This window comes from Pan paniscus, chromosome 11 (assembly GCF_029289425.2).
Source record: "Pan paniscus chromosome 11, NHGRI_mPanPan1-v2.0_pri, whole genome shotgun sequence".
Taxonomy (NCBI): domain Eukaryota; kingdom Metazoa; phylum Chordata; class Mammalia; order Primates; family Hominidae; genus Pan; species Pan paniscus.
This window is the reverse complement of record NC_073260.2, coordinates 100710099-100728678: the sequence shown is the minus strand read 5'-3', so window position 1 is coordinate 100728678 and position 18580 is coordinate 100710099. Positions and strand designations below refer to the sequence as shown.

At 42.3% G+C, this 18580-nt stretch overlaps 1 protein-coding gene across 23 annotated transcripts in view; it reads right to left on the bottom strand.

Moving 5' to 3' along the window:
• Nucleotides 1-18580, bottom strand: part of ELAVL2 (ELAV like RNA binding protein 2) — a 160997-nt gene that overhangs the window by 121213 nt on the left and 21204 nt on the right. Inside the window, exon 1 of one of the 23 annotated variants that reach the window (XM_034967253.3) lies at nucleotides 14542-15093. The exons of 6 other annotated variants lie outside the window; for them this stretch is intronic. The gene's annotated coding sequence lies outside the window, so the exon portion shown is untranslated. Of the gene's footprint in view, nucleotides 1-9672; nucleotides 9753-9964; nucleotides 10193-10342; nucleotides 10583-11098; nucleotides 11118-11501; nucleotides 11665-14541; nucleotides 15094-18580 lie in introns of those variants that run through there. 16 more of the 23 variants (XM_034967245.3, XM_034967249.3, XM_008956108.5 and 13 more) reach the window with 16 other exon arrangements.

Below are 18580 nucleotides of genomic sequence, written 5' to 3'. Positions count from 1 at the left end.
TATTCCCCAAACAGCCAGTTCCAACTGAAGGAATGAGCCTCTCCACTAAACCAAAAAGGTAACGCAGCGTAGAAGCGGTTCAATCACCTTTCAAGGAAAAAAAAAAAAAAACCCACAAAACAGTAATGCAAATGCCGTTAAGGGAGAAAAGCAGTGGCCAGGCCTCAGAACACCAAGCACTGGCATGAGAAAGCCATAGTCAGCAGCCCAGACAACACATGCTCCTGGAAGACATGGCCTTAGCCATGAAGACGACGCAAGAAGGCATAGATCAATGCTCTGAAAAGCACCCCAGCTTCTGTCCTGTTACTTGCTTCTTGCTCCTGCAACTATATTCCCAAAAGGGAGGAAGTCAAAAAAGTTATAATTATTTTGACTTTTTCCTAGGTGTTTTGAAAAATAAATGTTATACCTAGAGGAGGCTGCTGGCACATAATGTTGTCAACAGAATAAAACTCTGGGGGAAACACCCAGCTTCATGCAGTTTGAAACACAACGTGCCTCGGATCTACTCTTCTGGGACAACAGTGGAATTAAGACAGCCACAGCTTGTCTCTCTCTAGCCACACCCTAAAACTTGAGTAGGTTTTGCAGAAATACTTTTCACCTGTGACTGAGCTCCTGGCAAACTAGGAAATAGTTACTCATACCATAAAAGAAAATCAAAGGTAACAAAAACAATATGGGAGGAACAGGGGAGGGAAATAACACACAAAAAGCAAAACATAGACAAAATGGACCAAGAAAAGACACAGTCCTGTCCCTAAAGCAATAAGCAACAACCTGGCCTGATCCCTTGATTCCCAGACAACAGGGATATATCTCTTTGCTTAATTCCTCAAGCACTCAGTTTCTACTATTAAATGCAAGAGTGGGGAGTGTGTGATTTTTTTTTAAGTTATCATTTTCTGCCTCATCTCCTTAGGTAGAGACCAAGGAATATGAGGTAAAGGGCACTTTATACAAGTCTCAACGTTCTCAGTATCCAGCACTCAGTAATTTGTGATGAAACAAGTATTACACAATCTTCCTGACTTCTGAACATAATCTCAACACAAAACCTAGAAGAATATTTTTATTGATCCTTCAACAAACTCAAAAACAAAATTAGATTAATTTGGAAAAGCCCTCAACTTCAAGTTAACTAGCAGCCCACATATACCAAAGTCATTCTTATTGCACAGTAGAAGCTCCAAGGGAATAACTCCCAATCTTTAGGGGGATAAAACATGCTTGTTTTTACTGATGTTCAATTCCCCACCCCAACCCAGTAACTAAGCCACCCTGAGGTGCCGCAATGAGATGCTGCAGGGAGCATCAAAAACAAGGAACACGTTCACCTAAAAGAATCATATAATCATAGAATAGAAGATGCTTGGTACCAAGAATTTTTAAGTGCCTCTGAAAAATAAGTTCCAAATGTACCTACAATGATTTTTTAAAATCATACACAGTTAATTCAAAATTAAGTTTTTAAGTGAGCATACACTTATACTAACACTCCAAATATCAAAAAAAAAAAAAAAAAAAAAATTGGCTGGGTTGTAGAGTAAGCCAATGCTTAAAACTGCCAACATTAAGCTATTATTCTGAAGGGTTTTGCTAAGATGTTCAATACAGGGGCACATTCTGATTCATCGTTATAACTGGCCTAGCTGAAGTGGCTGCCAGGAGAGCAGGATTTTATGGGCATTGTTCCATCCTAAGAAGCTACATTAATGCTGGGTTGATACAACAGATCTTCATATCTATTTACCAGGCTGAACAAAAGTTAACTAGAAATGTAAGTGCTTAAAGTCACCAAAAGGAAGGCTCCACACTGACATTTTCTACCTATTTAGCATTCAACTATATTCATCTCACTAGACATTAACACACACCAAAGTTGCTCTCTGCTATTCAAATTGTGCTATTATGCTCAGGAGTAGATTAATATTATCCACCTTCCTTATTGTAAAATAAAATTACAGCATTGGTCCAAACATGACATGTGGAGCCTCTTTCTACTTCTGCTGGTGCATCAGTCTGCTCTACGGCACACATGGGAGAGGGCCTTGCTAAGGCTGCCCTGCTGCTTCTGGAGTGGGGGAGAAAAGGCTGAAGACTGAAAAAAATAAAGGGGAAAGGGAGAGAAATAACACACACACATAAACCACACACCTGGTAGTCTCATATCGGCTTTTTTTTTTTTTTTTTTTTTACAACAATCTTATAAATCTGTTGTCATTTATAAGCTCACAACATCAGCAATGAGGTTAGCAGGTGGGCCACAAGCCTCTTTTAAACAGCTCATAACATCCTATCAGTTTTTATAGCACCAAGTAGCAATGTTGACCCCAAAGCATCTGAACAAATAGAAGCAGGCAACTGGCAGGGAGAAATCCCTACTCCCAATGAGGACAGTTCTAAAATCCCAGGGGGGAAGGAGAGAAAAGGTAAGTTAAGCTGAGAGAAGCTCATTTTATAAAAGGAGAAACTGTTTTTCAACCACGGGTTAAGGAAGGAGAGACCCAAGACAAATCTTCTCTAAAGTAAAGGAGACTATAAGATCTAAATATGTAAGGAGCAATTTAACATGATTCAAACATTATCTGTAAATTCAAGAGATCAAAAGAATATAAAACCTTTAGAACTACTGCCTTTGTCTTTACACTTAACTTTTTAATTCACGTGGCTTTAGGAAGTATAGCATTAGAGACACCAAGGCCAGGCAAACAAACCAAGGTCAAAGTGAAACAAGCCATGCTTCATCCTTAAGGCGCAGTCGATAAATGTGGACTCCATTGTTGTTGCTCCATCCTTCCAAGTTTTCAAGAAGCAATACATTTGGCTCCAGATCTTTATATATTACCAAACTGTAAATCAACAACTCACAACTATTTAAAACACAGTTCAGGGCAATCAAAACACCTATAGGCCATATGAAGCTCACGGATCACCCTTCACGACCTGTGGCACAAATAATTTGTCCACTGATACCAACTGCTCCTTCTGTATCAGTGATTCACTTGGTCACAGAAGATATTCTTCAGTAAGTAAAATGTAACAAAGTGCATAAGCCAATGCAAAAGCACAAGCAGGATAAGAAAATAAAGGGACAAGTGAGCAGGTTGCACTTGACCCCAAATTACCAGGCCCTGGAACTGAGCACAAGGCTAAAAGGATAAACAAGGGACAGAGGGCAAGTACAGACGCATCCCAAAGAGGGGAGGAAGGCTGAGGGTAGTTCAAATTCCTTGCGGAGACTATGGAGAAGGGAAGAGATGAAAGTCAAAAGCACTGATGACCTCATATTTGGGAAAAGTCCATGGGTCATTCAGAGTCACAGGACAGAAAAGACCCCAAGGGTTTTTAAACAAAATAAGCCAGCAATCAGTAAATAGCACCTGGGGAGATCAAAAGTGGTGTTGAATAAACTCAAATAGAAATAGGCCTTACCTGGGAACAGGTTATAAAATCTCGCTCCCTCTATAATAAATGTTGTATATTTAACACATTCTGGATACCTCTGCAATAAAGGTGGATGACCCCCTCACCTGCCGTATCACCTCCAATAAAGCAATATCAGTATAATAAGAAATCCTTACTTTTGAAAAGCAGCTCAGAGAAAACAAGATCAAGTGCTCCAGAAATATTTTCCCATCCTTACCCAATTCACTGAATTTATTTTCAGATACACTGTGATTTGCTTTATTCTGATATACACAAATGATGCCTAAAGAATAAAAAAACTGCTAAACATCCTTTAAAAGCTGAACAAGTGAGCAATTTCCAATAACTTACTTGACAGGGCATCCATCAATGATGTTCACACCATCAGCAATGAGGGGAAAAAAATGCATTTCTGTGTAAACTCCATTTTGTGATGTATAGGAATGGATCCTTGATAAGAGGTTAAATAAAATTCAAATCAGAGAAAATGCAGACTATTTTAATATAAATGGTTAAATTTAAAATTTTGATTTTTCACTGAAAAAATATGAGAAATTTAAATTAAGAAATTTATATTCCTGGAATGTTAGCTGGCTAAATTCTCAGTCTCATATGTAATCTTTTAGCATTATTTATATTTTCAAGGAAAATGCATTTTAAACTTTCCAAGTCCCATCATCATAGGTATAAATATGTCTATTTCCATACTGAAATGTCCAAAATCACAATTCTCCCAAATCCTCCCTGCAGTCTGGGATTTTTCTTTTACTTCATGGCAGAAATAAACATATGATGGTGTATTATAAAAAAACAAAATCACTAAAAATGGTTCATAACACATTGAAAGCCAAAAATATAAAACTAATCAAGCAGTAACCACCTACTACCACCTTTCCAATTCAGTCAATGTCATTTCATTGTCAAAAAATCTTGTACTTCAATATGCTCATCTTTACGTGGTCCTTGAGATGGGGAGGGTAAGATTTTATACACAATCAAAGGTTAAGAAACCAAGGATATAAGTAATTAAACCAAACCAGATGCTGAAAACTTCAGACTTCTAGCCTAGTATTTTCCACCTGGCTGTGCTAAATTAAGAATTTCAACCTAAGTGACAAAACCTACTGAGACAACTCAGCAAATAAACTGGCTGCACGGTGATCACAAGACCTTATGTGTGTGATTATTTGTTTACAAAAAGAGAATGGATTTTAAAACAAACTATGAGACAGGAAAGCTTAGAGTCAGCCATCCTTCAAAGAATGCTTTTAAAGGCCCACATCACTAACTCAACAGCAGACAAGAACCTCTGAATGACTTCACCCAGTTCTCACTAGTATAAGAAGACAATTCTAATTGCCAAAGTCCTATTTCCCAAATGGAACCTCATTTTAACACGCTTTCTTCCAAAGTGCAAAATACTAAAAACTGTATGGAAATTTCTTATTTGTATACATTTCTCTAGGAAGAGACAGCTACAGCTTTCTTCAAATGCTTAAAGAGACTCTAGCCCCTCAATATTAACAAGAACTTCCAATTTTACAATGACTCTAAAGAAATGCAGGAAAGCTAAGAATCTCAAAACAACTATCATTCCCTAGTCCCATAAAGAGATGAAATTAGTCAAGAAAGTGTGTACTAAAAGCTTTCAGTAAAAAAAAAAAGGGATAAAAATCCATCTTGAAGGAATAGTTTATTGCTTTGATATTTATAAAAGATTTTTGTGATATCCTATTAACATATAATCTCCAATAATGAACAACCCACAAAAACAAAATTCTGGAAGAAAAGAACATTTAGAATATAAATTTCCCTTTCATGATAAACTTTTTAAGTCAAAGGAAAAACCCAAGTATTAAATCTATCACTACAGATGGTCCCCAATTTATGATGGTTCAAACTTACGATTTTTCAACTGTATGGTGATATAAAAGTAACACACGTTTAGGAGAAACTATATTTTGAATTTTGATCCTTTCCCGGGCTAGCAGTCTATGGTAAGAGACTCTCTCGATATAGGGCAATGGTAGCAAGCCACAGCTCCCACTCAGGCAATGGATCATGAGAGTGAAAAATGGATACTCTGTGTCGCCAGATGATTTTGCCCAACTATAACATAAATGTTCTGAGCATGTTTAAGGTAGGCTAGACTAAGCTCTGATATTCAGTAGGTTAGGCGTATTAAATACATTTTTAACTTAATGCCATTTTCAAGTTGCAATGGGTTTATCAGGAGCATGTGTATTAGATTGGCCAAGGGAAAAATATACAGGTACATCAAACTGTAGATAACATACCTGGTTCAAAATATACCAGTGCTAAAGCAAAACCTTCATTGTGTCTTAAAAAAAAAAAAAAACCTATCATTTTACTGTTACTGTCTTACAGTAAGTCTAATTTTAAATTTGTCAAGTTTTTTAAAATACATTTTTAAAAGTGGGAAAGGGGATTTTGCATGTCAGACCTTATCTGCTATTCATTTTCAGTCAGAAACTGATGTAATAGATATCAGTAATATAAATATATACTAAGAAACTGCAAGTTTATTTTTAAAAAAAAAGGCACTGTAAGGCATTCTATAAACTGGTTTAGTTTTATCCCCATTCCACCTATTCTTATGACTTTCTGGGTTATTTTACCTATTTTACTCCTCAAAGCCCCCATCCTTCTCTTCATAAAGATTTCTTACAACGAAAACCTGTATCTGTTATCACACAGAACTATTCAGCAATATTCAAAAAGGTACCATGTCATTAAGCATATCAATTCAGTTCACGCATTGAGAGCCTAACTCAAAGGTCTGAGAAAAGAATGCTCGTTGCAAAAATAGTTACTTTTATTAAGACCAATCTCCAGAAACTTAATATTGATATTAAAGATGAAGATGTCTATGAGAATGCATTTAGCACAGTGTTGCTCACACAAGAGTTACCTTTTGTTTTGTTTTGCACAATGGAATACAAGCTTAGAGATAAAAAAAAATTCTTCCCTTGAAATAAAAAATTCTTCTAGCGACCTTACTAAAATGAAACTTATGATACACATCACACAAGCTGAAAGCCAAATCTGTTAAATTTACTAGTGAAAAATCTCCTAAGTACTCCACAAAAATCTAAGATTTTATTACGCAAACTTTGACTTTTAATTCAGGCTCCAAAAGTTTCATTTAAATCATAATAAAACACTTATCTTTTAATATGTAAAAGCCTTAAAATAAGCACTGCCTTTCAAGCTTAAGTGTCTTCTGTTTCCACTTGGCAAATTTACGTTATGTGAAATCCTTAAATAATTAACTAGCACTATAAACCGTCTAGTATCTCGAACCAAATAAATATACAATAAATGTTCTTCCCAAATTAGAACATACAAAAGTGTGGATTTGGCACTGAACTACAATATGTGGGCTCCGTGCGTAACCAGAACCGGTGAAGACTTCTACACCTGTAAAATGAAAATGGCCAAAGCAAGAAAAAATTTTATGCATTTTATGTCCTCCATAGTGAATTTGATAGTCAGGTGTGGCATCACTAGACATAAAGCCTTCAAACAGTTCTATAATATATCAACAAAGCAGCAATACTGACAGCTAAATACTAACAAGTGGGAAGGCATCTAACCAGGAAAAGCTACGTAATCTGTGGGTCCCAGTGCAAGATGAAAATGCAGGGTAACCTTGTCCAAAAATTCTTAAGAATTTCAAGATTGGGTAGGATGTGCAACCATACCGGTTACAAGCTGGAAAAGCAGTCCTGCCTATAACTAAGTACTCACGCCAAAAATAAAATTAACCTCCCCCCACACACACTCAAATGTGGTAGCTTACTATCATTTTTGACCTGTCCAGCTGAGTAGCCAAGAAACAAAGAGCTGGGGGTAGACTGAGATGGGCAGGTTTTCCACAGGGTGGCACACCATCTAGCCCCCTTAAAATGTCAACAAAAAAGTAACCAAACCAAGCTAAGTACCACAGATTCTAGCCTCTCTCAATTCCAAATAAACATTATGAGTGATAAAAGTGGCAATAAGAATGTGACGATGTGATAGATTTAATAAGACATCAAATGGGAGCGAAAATACTGATGCTACCATGCAGACAAGTCATCAAAAAGGGGAATGGTAAAGTCAGTCTTGATAAGAAGCTTAAGAAGCTATTTCAGAGTATCTAGTCCTTTGGGGAAAAAACATGAAGGCTAATTTGCCACTGTGGTGCTCTTGTGCAATGCTAATAATGCCTGAAAAGCGTCACAGGTTTTTTAAAAAAATGTCTTTCAGCAAAGAAAGAGGAAAAGGTTGATCCCAGCTTAAAAGTCAGGATATTCTGGAAGGCTTTTCTGTGTCCTTAAAGAGAACCTAAGACTTGCTTCTAGAATAGAAGTGGGGTGGCAGGAGGGGAGGCACATTATTTTTAAAAGATAAGCAGGGAAGGCTGGAAGAGCCAAGAGCGGTTGGTTACAAGGATTCAGCCAGCAGCATCTGTGTATAAATAATCAAAAGGTTGGTTCAAGGAATGATGGTATATGACACTCACAGCATCATTCTCCCTTAACCTACCAGGAGCTGAGTCTTAACTAAAACCACTGAAACTGGGACAGAAAGGCTTTGTTTTTCTCTTGTGAAGAGGCGGTAACCAGAACAAATCAACCAAAAAAACTAAATCAGAGAGGATCTATAAAAACACATCTTAGGCCTAGAAAAGAAAAAAGGTTCCATAGTAACCTTTTGACACTGAGTGTCAAAAGAGTGGTAGACACTGACCAGCAGTGGGTACTTGTTCTAAACAAGAAGCATATCCTATAACTAAAATTATCTTGAACCACAGGGAAAGAGTGTGAGCACTGAATATAGCTGACTTGATTGTTCCTGAAAGAAGACACTACACAATGAAGGAAACACCTACAGATAAGGAAGAGGGAGGGGCTTACACACCTAAAGTTGTCTTTCAAAGGAAGAAAAAAACAACTAACTCCCTGAAAGGTGGCAGCACAAAGTTACCCAAATAACAGGCAACAAGGGGCTGGTTTTAACCACACAAATATAAAAATAACTCTCTCAAAAAGGAAAATTACAAAGCAGGAATCACAGAAAATTTAATGTAACATGTTTCTTCATATTCTAATTTTTCCTACCCCACTCTGGCCTTTATCTTCCAGATGTTTTCTTCCTCTTCTTTCTCTCCCCACAGTTGGCAAGCGAACTTCCCCTAAGTATATCCTCCCCACAACCTTAAGTGTTACCTTAGCATCCCTACAAACCTCCTATAAAGAAGGCCCCTACCACAAATGCAGTAACATTCGGGTCCACTCAGCAATACAGTCACCATTTATATAAACCCAAAGGTTACTAAGACAAGGTAGATGCAGGACAGCTTTTCCACCCGCTCACCAAAATGGAAACTCCAGGTCAGCTTCCACAAGAAATGGGAAATTCAAGCGACTCTGGCGAAACGATTCTTGAGAAAACTCTTCAAGGGCAACAAAACAATATTTCAAACAAACAGATTTTACTTGAGGGAATGGGGACATTACACATCAATTGATATTCGAATGGTTTTAAATGCACTGATTCGCCGTAAGTTTTGAGGCTGAGCTAAATTTTTATGAAGAATTATTAGGAATAGGGCCACTAGAAAATTAAGTTTTAAAAGCGCTTTTGTCCTTGCCGAAGGTATTACATTTTGGCACTTCTACGAACCGTTCTTTGAGGGAGGGAATAAAGGAGAGTGGACAACTCGTAGCAAATCCTCCTTTTCCCACGTTTTCAGAAAATGCAGAGACGTTAGGACTTGAAAATCTTTCTCATAAAGATGGTCTTTAAAAATGCACACAATTCTAAATGACCATCTGGGCAGCTACAACTGCATGCTCATAGCTCGCATCTAGAGGCATGGTTTTACGCTCAGGCCCTGAACGATAACAAGGAGGCTTTTAAGGAAATGCCGTGAGAAAGACTCTGCTGGTTAAGCATAGTCACGGCCACTGGAGGAGCACCTGCCAGTGAACCGACGCTGGCTCCCCCAGTCTCACCAGTGCACGCACACTAGTCCGTGCACCCGGGCCGCCGCTGGCGGGCCCTCCCAACCAAGCTGGAAGAGCAGCTGCCGCAACCACGGCAAGCGAACTGAAATCCCAGAGCCGGCCTCGCCCGGCAGAGCGCCCGCGCTTCCCGCGCAGCGCACGCCTCGCGCGCAAACCCGAGATGTGACCGCGAGCTGCGACCTCGCGCGGCTGCGACGGGCCTCACCTAACGCGCACGAGGGGATCATCATTGCTCCTGCCCTGGGCGCCCGCGGCCCTACACCACCTCCGCACACAACGCGGCCGGTGTTAAGTCTCCAAACGCCCCGAGAGCTCCAAGGACCGCGCGCGCGGAGGCGCCGTAGCAAGTGGGCACACACCGGACACCACCCCGGCGTGTTCCGCGGGAGAAGCCAGTGCACACATCCTCCCGCAAGGCGGGGTTGCCAGTGCAACACAGGAATCCTGCCCTTTTTCTAGAAAAGCCCCCTCCCCCACTTTCCCTCCAATACACTCACCTGCGTCTCAGCAGTTTCCTTCTTGCGCTACACGCGGCCGCACCCGGGCACGTCCACGCCCGTGCACGCTGCAAGGCGCGACTGTCCCCGCTCGGCTCCCGCCGCCCCCAACCTGCTTGTGCCCACGGGAGGGGCGGTGCCACCTCCCGAGGCGCCCAAATCTCTCTACTCCCGCCGCAACGGGCTGAGCTCTAGGAACTTCGCGGGCACAACCTCCGCCGCCCCCACCAGTGTTCCCGCCCAGAGCTCGGACTAGGGCGCACCACCCCTACCCCGCTAGACGCAGCGGGGGCGCGCACAGACCTTAGCCTCGGCGTCCAAAATGGACCAGGGGCAAGGCGCGGACGCCGTCCCCGCCCCCACGCCCCCAGCACTTGCCTGCTGTGACTCGAAGCTGCAGCTACTACGGCTCGTGCCGCTGGCCGTCAGCACTGCCGCGGAGGAGTCGCTCAGGGCGAGCTCCGCGGAGAGGCGGTGGCGGCGGCGGCGGCGGCGGGAAGGGGTACTGGAAGCCGGCGGAACCCCCGCCCCACCCGCGCCGCGCCGCGCCGGCAACCGCCCTCCTCACCCGGCCGGCTACTGCCCCAGTGACGCCCAGGCGCCGCGGTCCCGCCGTTTGTAGCGGGGCGGGAAGGAGGGGCTTGCTTGGAAGAGCGCCAGGAGGCGGGGCCGGCGGCGAGTTCGCGGCGCCGCGGCCGCCGCCGGCGCGTGCCCTGCCCGACCGCCCTTCGGGTCCGTGCCTGCAGGGAGACGCCGGGCTTCAGCAGCTCAGCTCCGTCCCTCCGGGCTTCCGAGTCTCACCAGGCTTCCCCGACAAGGTTTCTCTGGACTCGGTGGAGAGCGTTGAGCGCCCAGAGGAGGCTGATTCCAGGTGCAAGTTTGCAAATCCCGAGGCCCGGGGCGCTAACGGGGAGTCAGAGCAGCTAACGTGGGGGTTACTTTATGTGTTCATAAATGTATTTATAAATATATATAAGTATACACACATATGTGTGTCTCTTTTAAAAATTCTCTTTTTCCCCCTACTTCGCAGCCAAGGGGTCCTGCCCCTGGACAGAAAATAAAGGCTTAGCCCCCTGCTGCCCCTCCCTGCCTCTCTAGAGAGAACCTGACGTTTAAATAAGCCCAGAGTACCTGTGCGGGGTGCTGTACTCTGCTTCAAACGCAAAGTAGGAAATCCTGCACTCGACTATGCAAACGCTTGCCGCTAGCCGCATCCTTCTATCGCCCCCCCACTCAAGACCCGAAATGGCCAACTCTTCACCGAGGGGGCGTCCCATCGCTGCCTTGCCTTGGCCCGCCCCTTCGCCAAGCTCAATCCCTTTTCCCCAGAAAAACCTGTGCCTGTCCTCAGACCCGGCCCCACGGCTGGAAGTCAAAACCCACCCCGGAGCCACGCGGCTGGAGCACGTTTTTACACCTGCTCGGCCGCTTAATTACGAGAGCACCTGTAGTTGGGATTTTTTTCGTTGCAAAGGCATCGGTTTTAGCCCTTCTCCTAAAATACTACATTTAAAAAATCACCTGTCATACCTACCTGAAATTGTAGGAGGTAAGAGAAAGGAACCGAGCAGTGGGCGACCCAGTCGCCGCAAGAACGTGACCGAGGTTACAGCTTCAAGGGCATGATGCGGGTTTGATGCAGCAAGGTCCGCTAAGGGCGTCCAGCGCTCCCCGCCCCCATGCGACGGGCGGAGCGGGGTTGGGGGGAAGGGAGGGGACTCGTCTAACCCAGGGCGGGTGTGGGAGAGGCAAATTTGCCCTCTTGGGCGAAGTCTAATCAGCATAGTGAAGTAGGGGGCTCAACCAAGGTCAAAAGCGAGATAGGCCATCCCTTAATTTGTGCGACCCAGTCTGGGGACACCGGATACAGCTAATTGATTCTATATCAGCATTTCCGTGTCACCCCAAATCCGATTTGCAATTAAATAACCTTAATTGACTTTGTGTGGGTTCCTGGGAAAACTGCTCAAAGCGCCTGCGCCTCTTTGACCTCTCAGTAAATAGTTAATTATGATATTCTCATCCCAGGCACGCGGGATTGCTAAAAATGCCTATTTCCAAAACGTTAGGCGAAAATGGGCCTACTTAATTTGTCAATCCAAACCTAAAACTCTTAGAATGCCCTACGCCCTACTTCCTGACGCTGACTAAATTATGGGAGAGCTCTCAAAAGAGTTCCCCAAGTCTTCCAAACCACTTCTTCCTACAACCGTAGCGTTTTTTGTGAAGAGCTCCAGAACAGGTTAGCTTTATGAAGCGGGGTGCCCAAGCACTTGGTTAAAAGAGGGAACGGGGAAGAAGTGCCTGCTGTAAGACACATTCAGGCAATGACAGCAATAAGTAAGGGCGAGAGTTAAAAAATAAAATGTTAACCCCATAACAACTTCGAAACTCTCAACATATTTTTTTGCGGGCTTATCTGTTCATAGTCTGACGAATCTTTCAGATGTCCCATTTAAGAAGCCATTTTACAAGGAAGTCTTAAGGCCCAAACACATTTCCTACCCTTCTGTTCCCCAAAACACGAACACCCTTTTTCTGACCTTTAGAAACTGATTTTCAATTTGGAAAATAATTTCTTTAGTTACTATTGTCTGCTGTGTACTTTCTAAAAATTTTCATTGTAAGTCTACGTTTTATAGGTTGCAGTTAATAGTGTAGGCCTGGGAAATGAAACATTAATCTCCCTCCCGCCCCCAGACGATGGGTGTAATAAATAGGGGTGCGGAGAACGGCTGAAGGTTTAGAATCTTAACCAACTGGAGTGTTTGTACATGAGAGGGGGAAGGGACAGAATCCGTGCATTTCGGGGAGAAAGTACAGAGACCTCCATCCCTGTCCAGCAGTGTTAAGAGTAAATACTAAATGGTTGGCTATTTCTCTCACCCTCGCCATAATAAAACCAGACCTGCAGCCGGTAATTACGAGAAAATACCCAGTCTCGCCATCAGTTTTGCTAACCGGTACTTGAAAATGGGAAACGGGGAACTTATCCAACCTCCAATTTGTCACAGTTGTATAGCTCTCGTATTAATTCTGTACAGACGTGAAATAGGTGGGTACGTAGCAACGTGCTGGGCATAAATTAAGCAACAATGGCCACGCGAGGTCTCGTCCGCCGCGGAGCTCCAGTGGTGGGCACTGCCACCTTGCCATCCCTAGCCCCCACCGCCCTTCGCAGAGTCCAGTCCGGGAGGCTGACGGTGCGCTGGCTTTCCCAGCCGGTAGAGTGGGTGGGGTGAGGAGCAACGAGACGTTAACCCCAGCCGGCTTTGTAGCTTTTCCCCATCCTCTGCCTCTCGAGCACCACATGAGCGCTCTCACGCACACACTCACCCACACCCCCTCGTGCCAATAATTTAAACTTCTCTTAGGAAAGCCAGCAGCTTGTTTCACCACCACCACCCCTTCCGCCCTCCCCGGCCCACGAACATCCTCCCCCTTTCCCACATCTACCCTGGGTCCTCTCTTTGGCAGTAGAAAGCCAAATGATTTCTCCTAAACCCTGAGAATTCACAAAAGTTAAAATGAAGCGTGTGCCTATCTGCCCAGCTTGTCATCCCCAACCATCTTTCTCCTGGCGTCAATTTAACAATAGCTATTCGCGGAAGGGGGGGCGGTAAGGAGGGGGTGAGGGCTACGTGGCCGAGTTGGCTCCTGGGGTGGCTGCGAAGCCTCGCGGCTGCAAAGGGGTTCCCCCTCTCCCCGAAGGCGAAGTCAGCCGCGTAGGACCAAGGACAGGGCTTGGAATCCACTTCCCAGCGCCCAGCACAGCGAGGCTCCCAAGCAGCCGGCACTTCATAGACACAGCTCCAAGGATCTTATTTACGCTTTTCTGAACAAAGGGAATCTCATATCCGGTACAGGCTTAAGAATTCAGCCCCAAATTGGCTATCTTCTTTTAAAACTGAATTATGATAATTGGAGTCCGTGAATCAGAGCCCGCATACAATGATGAGTTCTGACAGCTTCTAACAACCCTAGCCTCAGCCCAGCCCCAGCCCCAGCCCTCAGGCGGCATGTACTTTTTTCAGTCAACTACAACTCGCTGCCTGGTGCAGCATCTAAATTCCATCTGGCAATCCCATCTCCCCAGCACATGCTATCTGGTTAATGCAATTAAGCCTGTGGTTTTCGCTGGTCTAATCTGCCAGTCCAGGCTTCTGATTCCCCTTAATGATTGTAAAGCCTCTCCCGTCCTTCCGTTGCTGAGCGTAAGTAGAGGCATGCATCCCCAACACCCAAGTTATCACTCTCTCCCCACGAAATGAACTTCCGATCTCAATCTTGAAGCTTACTCCACATCTAACCTCCCATTGTACCCCTACTCCCCCCTGGCCACATTTACCACTTAAGTTTCTGCCATGGACATTTACGAATATTCAGTACGCTAAGCATGCGTCCACCGTCTTTTAGTCTAGCTCTTTAAAATTAAAAAAGCAGAACAGTAGCTTTGAAATGAGACAAACATGTGCAATTAACTTCATATTCTGTATTCCGCTCACTTACAGGTTTTCTGGGTTTGCCAGCGCATCGCTGCAACTAATGATTAAAGAAACCAAACCGAAACTTACCTTTCTCCCTTAAGGTTTTTGTGTATGTGTGTTTTTAAAGTAACGGTGCAGTTCTCCCAATAAGGATGAGCAAGAAGCTGCTGGATAGTTCTCTTAAGACAGCACGAAACCTAAACTGTGCTCGGCTTAAAAGAAGCAAATAAAAAGAAATGCTTTCGACCCCAAAGTCCAATGCTAAAAGAAATGGCGAAAAAAAAATATGAAAGGGGAGGGGAAACTTAAAAAAGAGTTTAAAAAGACGGAGAGACTACCCTCCTATTGCCGTTCAACTAAACAAAAAGGGGCAAGAAAAACAAACCAAGGAACAAAGAAAAGAGACGAAAGAACGTTTTTTCAAAAAGACGATGTCTTTCTCCTTGTTGCTTTTTAGTAGGTCGCTACAGGAGTAAGCTGCTGCATCTCTAACTGAGAACAGAAATAGGGGGGAGGACGTCTTAAAAGGGAGGTGGACTGGACCACAGATTTATAGCACCGTATCACCAACCCCTTCTCTGCCTCCGCACTGCCGTGTGTGCAGCTGCTCTGCCAGGCTCCTATCCCGGGCAGCACGCGCGGAAGTATACGCCGAATCGCGCCACAACGTAACTTGCTCATCGCCCTAGGATCCTGATTGGTCCACACGCTTCCATTGAGGCCGCCCAGGCGGGGCCGCGTGAGACGATTGGCTATGGGCTTGTGTCACTCTCGAGAGCTCAATGGAGTCCCGTTTCAAGGTAAGTTGTGCGGGGAGGTACACTCTTAACACTGGCGGCGAAGGGAAATGCAAGAAGCAAAAAGAAATGTGGAGAGAGCAACGTGGGAGGGTTGGAACTGTACTATCAGAGTTTGCGATATGGCACGATCTCCTTTCCTCTTAAATCTTTCTGCTTCAGAAAGATTCATTTCCTTTGCCATCACTGCTGCATCTGTGGCATATTTCTTTATAACATTTAACTCTGTCCGGTATGTATGAGTCATTGAGAGCTCCCTCTCTTTGATCTGAGTGAAAGGGATGAATGTACATCCATTATTTGCCCGCATGCCTTTTTTCGATTTGTGTTCAGTACTGTATTTTGTATTAGATGTTAGGTAATTGTATGTCTTTATTTTAATATACGCATATTTCAGATTTATGTGTCCCCATGAACCCCTTTTTAAAGCATCCTTTAAAGATAAAGATGAAGTCAGAAATGCTCTCAAATAAAGCTGCACGGTTTGAATTGGCTTTCACTTCATGTTAGAATAGAAAAGTGTAGGATAAATATCCTATCCAGAAAAAGAGGTATTGAGTAGAGCTAAGGTCCTTCACTTCGAGGTGTCTAATGACTCTCAAAAAGAGCAGCTGTATATAAAACTGGAACAAGCCACTCCTCTGCATTTGCAGACAGGTACAGTCCTTGGACCACACATGTATTGCTGACAGCAAAGATAGTTGAACCTTTATCAGGGCTCTTTCTGTGAGGATTTAAGAAGTTTAACCAGAAGACCAAGTGCTATCAATGCTTCTGCTTCATAGAGGAAGACTACTTTATTACAACCCAATATTTTAACAGCATTCAGGAGACCAAAATACAGTTTTATGCATGATAATTGTTTCTTCCTCTAAGTGAAAGTGAGGTCCTCAGGATCGTCTGGATGTATAAGTAGACACAATATTCATTTGACCTACGTTCTTTTCCAGCCAGCATTTCTCTTTTCAATCTTGAAAGATAGCACCAACTTCCTAGACAGTTTTTACCATTCTTACCAGAATGTGTAAATGTAATGTACACATTACATTACACATGTAATGTGTCTTAACCAGAGGCGCATGCCTTTTTGAAAGGGATTCCTTTACATATTTACAACTAGTCACTATCTTTGAGAATGCCGTAAAAAGAAGACACAGGTAAGAGTTAGAGATTGCAAAAGGGTAGGGTGTCATGGAGGGGAATGGGACAGATGATCCCAAAGCAAAATGACTTTGAAGTGAGGAATACAGTAAATCAGTGTTCTTTGAGAGTGTCCTTGAGTGTTGATAAATGATTAATGGTGAAAACCGACCTGTTTATCTCCCGTGTAGCCTGTATAACAATATACGAGTTCTGTTACTTTGCATGACAATAACTGGGGCTTGAGAAAGAAGGCCTGAATCTATGTTATCTTATAATTAGTGTTTATAAAATCATGCCTTAACCTCCACCCCCAGTTTTTGTATAACAACCTCTGGAGTCTTAATTTCAACTTAAAACTATTCTCTAGACCTGGGTGAAACTCACAGCAAGAAGAAAGAAAAGCACTTTGAAGAAATGGAGTCAGGGGGGAAAAGGAAGACTCCACCCCATCTAGACTAGATGTATGAATAACAGAAGATTGGGTTTGTAGTCATCTTCCTTCAACCCCTCCCCTTGTCCCCAGCTCCATACAGAGAAATAACCTTTAAATGAATACAATTTGGGGAAAGTATAATACTGTTTGATTTCATCAGACTTACCTATGAAGTGAATTGTCTTTCCTCCTTTTTACCATGCTCGTAGGTTAATATTGATTTAGTTGCATATGCCCATATAATTTCAGTACATTGAAGTAAATCTTTACCATTATAATTATATAAGTGCCTTCTAACTAGGTGGAAACTAATACTTTTTTTTTTGGTGCATGTTTATATCCACAAAAAAAGACTTGTAGATAACTGTGATATCTGTAGATAACCCAAAATGATAGGGACAGGTGTGAAAAGCTGGGAGTGATATGGAGTAATAAAAATCTAGCATGTGTATTATGTAAAGAAATTACATGGAAAATAGTAAACTTGTTCATTCAAATGAAAAATGCTAAATTCTGTAGATTCAGTATTTATGGTTTTTTTTCAGCTTGGGCATAGTGACAAAATATTATTCAAAGTATTGTCATCCCTAACATGTTGTCTTTTTATGTAGGTAAGATGGACTTAAATTATTTAAAAAGTGAAAGTATCTTAAAATATTATTTTACTTCCTCATTAAAACAGATGTTTTTACATTTTAAAACTTTTAAATGGATAGATGTATTATAAGCAACATGTACTTTTTCAACTTTTAAAAATAAAAAATATTGATTACAGCCTCTTTAAAACAAGTGATATCTGGATGTAGATTTCACTTTGAAATTCATGTCTCATAGCTTGAAACATTAACAAATACATACTATCCTATGATTAATTAATGAAGCCTATGTGCGAACATCTCACTTAAGAATAAGCAAAAAATGCAATCAACCCCTTTTCACTCATAGTTTGGTAAAAGAATTATCCACAACATCTGAATTTGCATTAGAAAGTATTTAAAAGACATTTGAATATGATTAAGTTATATGAACTCTGACATATCTTCCAAGTTCCTGGCATTATTTTGAATTGCAGCAGAAAAGGGAGAGATGAAGGGAATGACTGCGAACTTGGAGCAAAAGTGTGAGGTGGATAAAGTTGCAAAAGAATAGTTCTCAAAACCGAAAAAGTCATGAATTTAATTATTTTACTGAAGTTTCTATATAAGAGAACATTTATTCATAAGAATATGCAAAGCTGTTGTGGAAAATGTCTTTTAGGATAAATAACTCCCTTACACTAGAGGTCCTGGGAGCAAGGGAAGGAGTGATTTTACATTTTGTAATAAAAGTTACTGTAAACTACTTGTAACGTTTTTTAAGTAAATAAAGAAGTTAAACTATTAAAATTAGTTTACAATGTTTGGCTTAAGGCAGTAATTTCCAACAGTAAACCTTCTTAGATGAATAAAAATATTATGTGTTAGTTTGGTGGAGTAGGGGGTTATGGTTCATACTATTGGAAATATGATAGTTTAATGTCTGCATGAGAAATACAGATATCATATATCTTGCTGATTACTCTTTTATTTATTCTTCCTAAAGTAGTATGTGGACTTGCCTTTCACCGAAAGGGGGGAAAAGTTGTGAAAATTGACACCAGTGTGAATTTATACCGTGGCAACCACGCAAGAGAGAGAGGCAGGAATTAGCACCATGGACAGAGACGAGCAGCCCTCAAATTAAGATTTGCAAAGCTTGAGACGGTGTTTTCTGT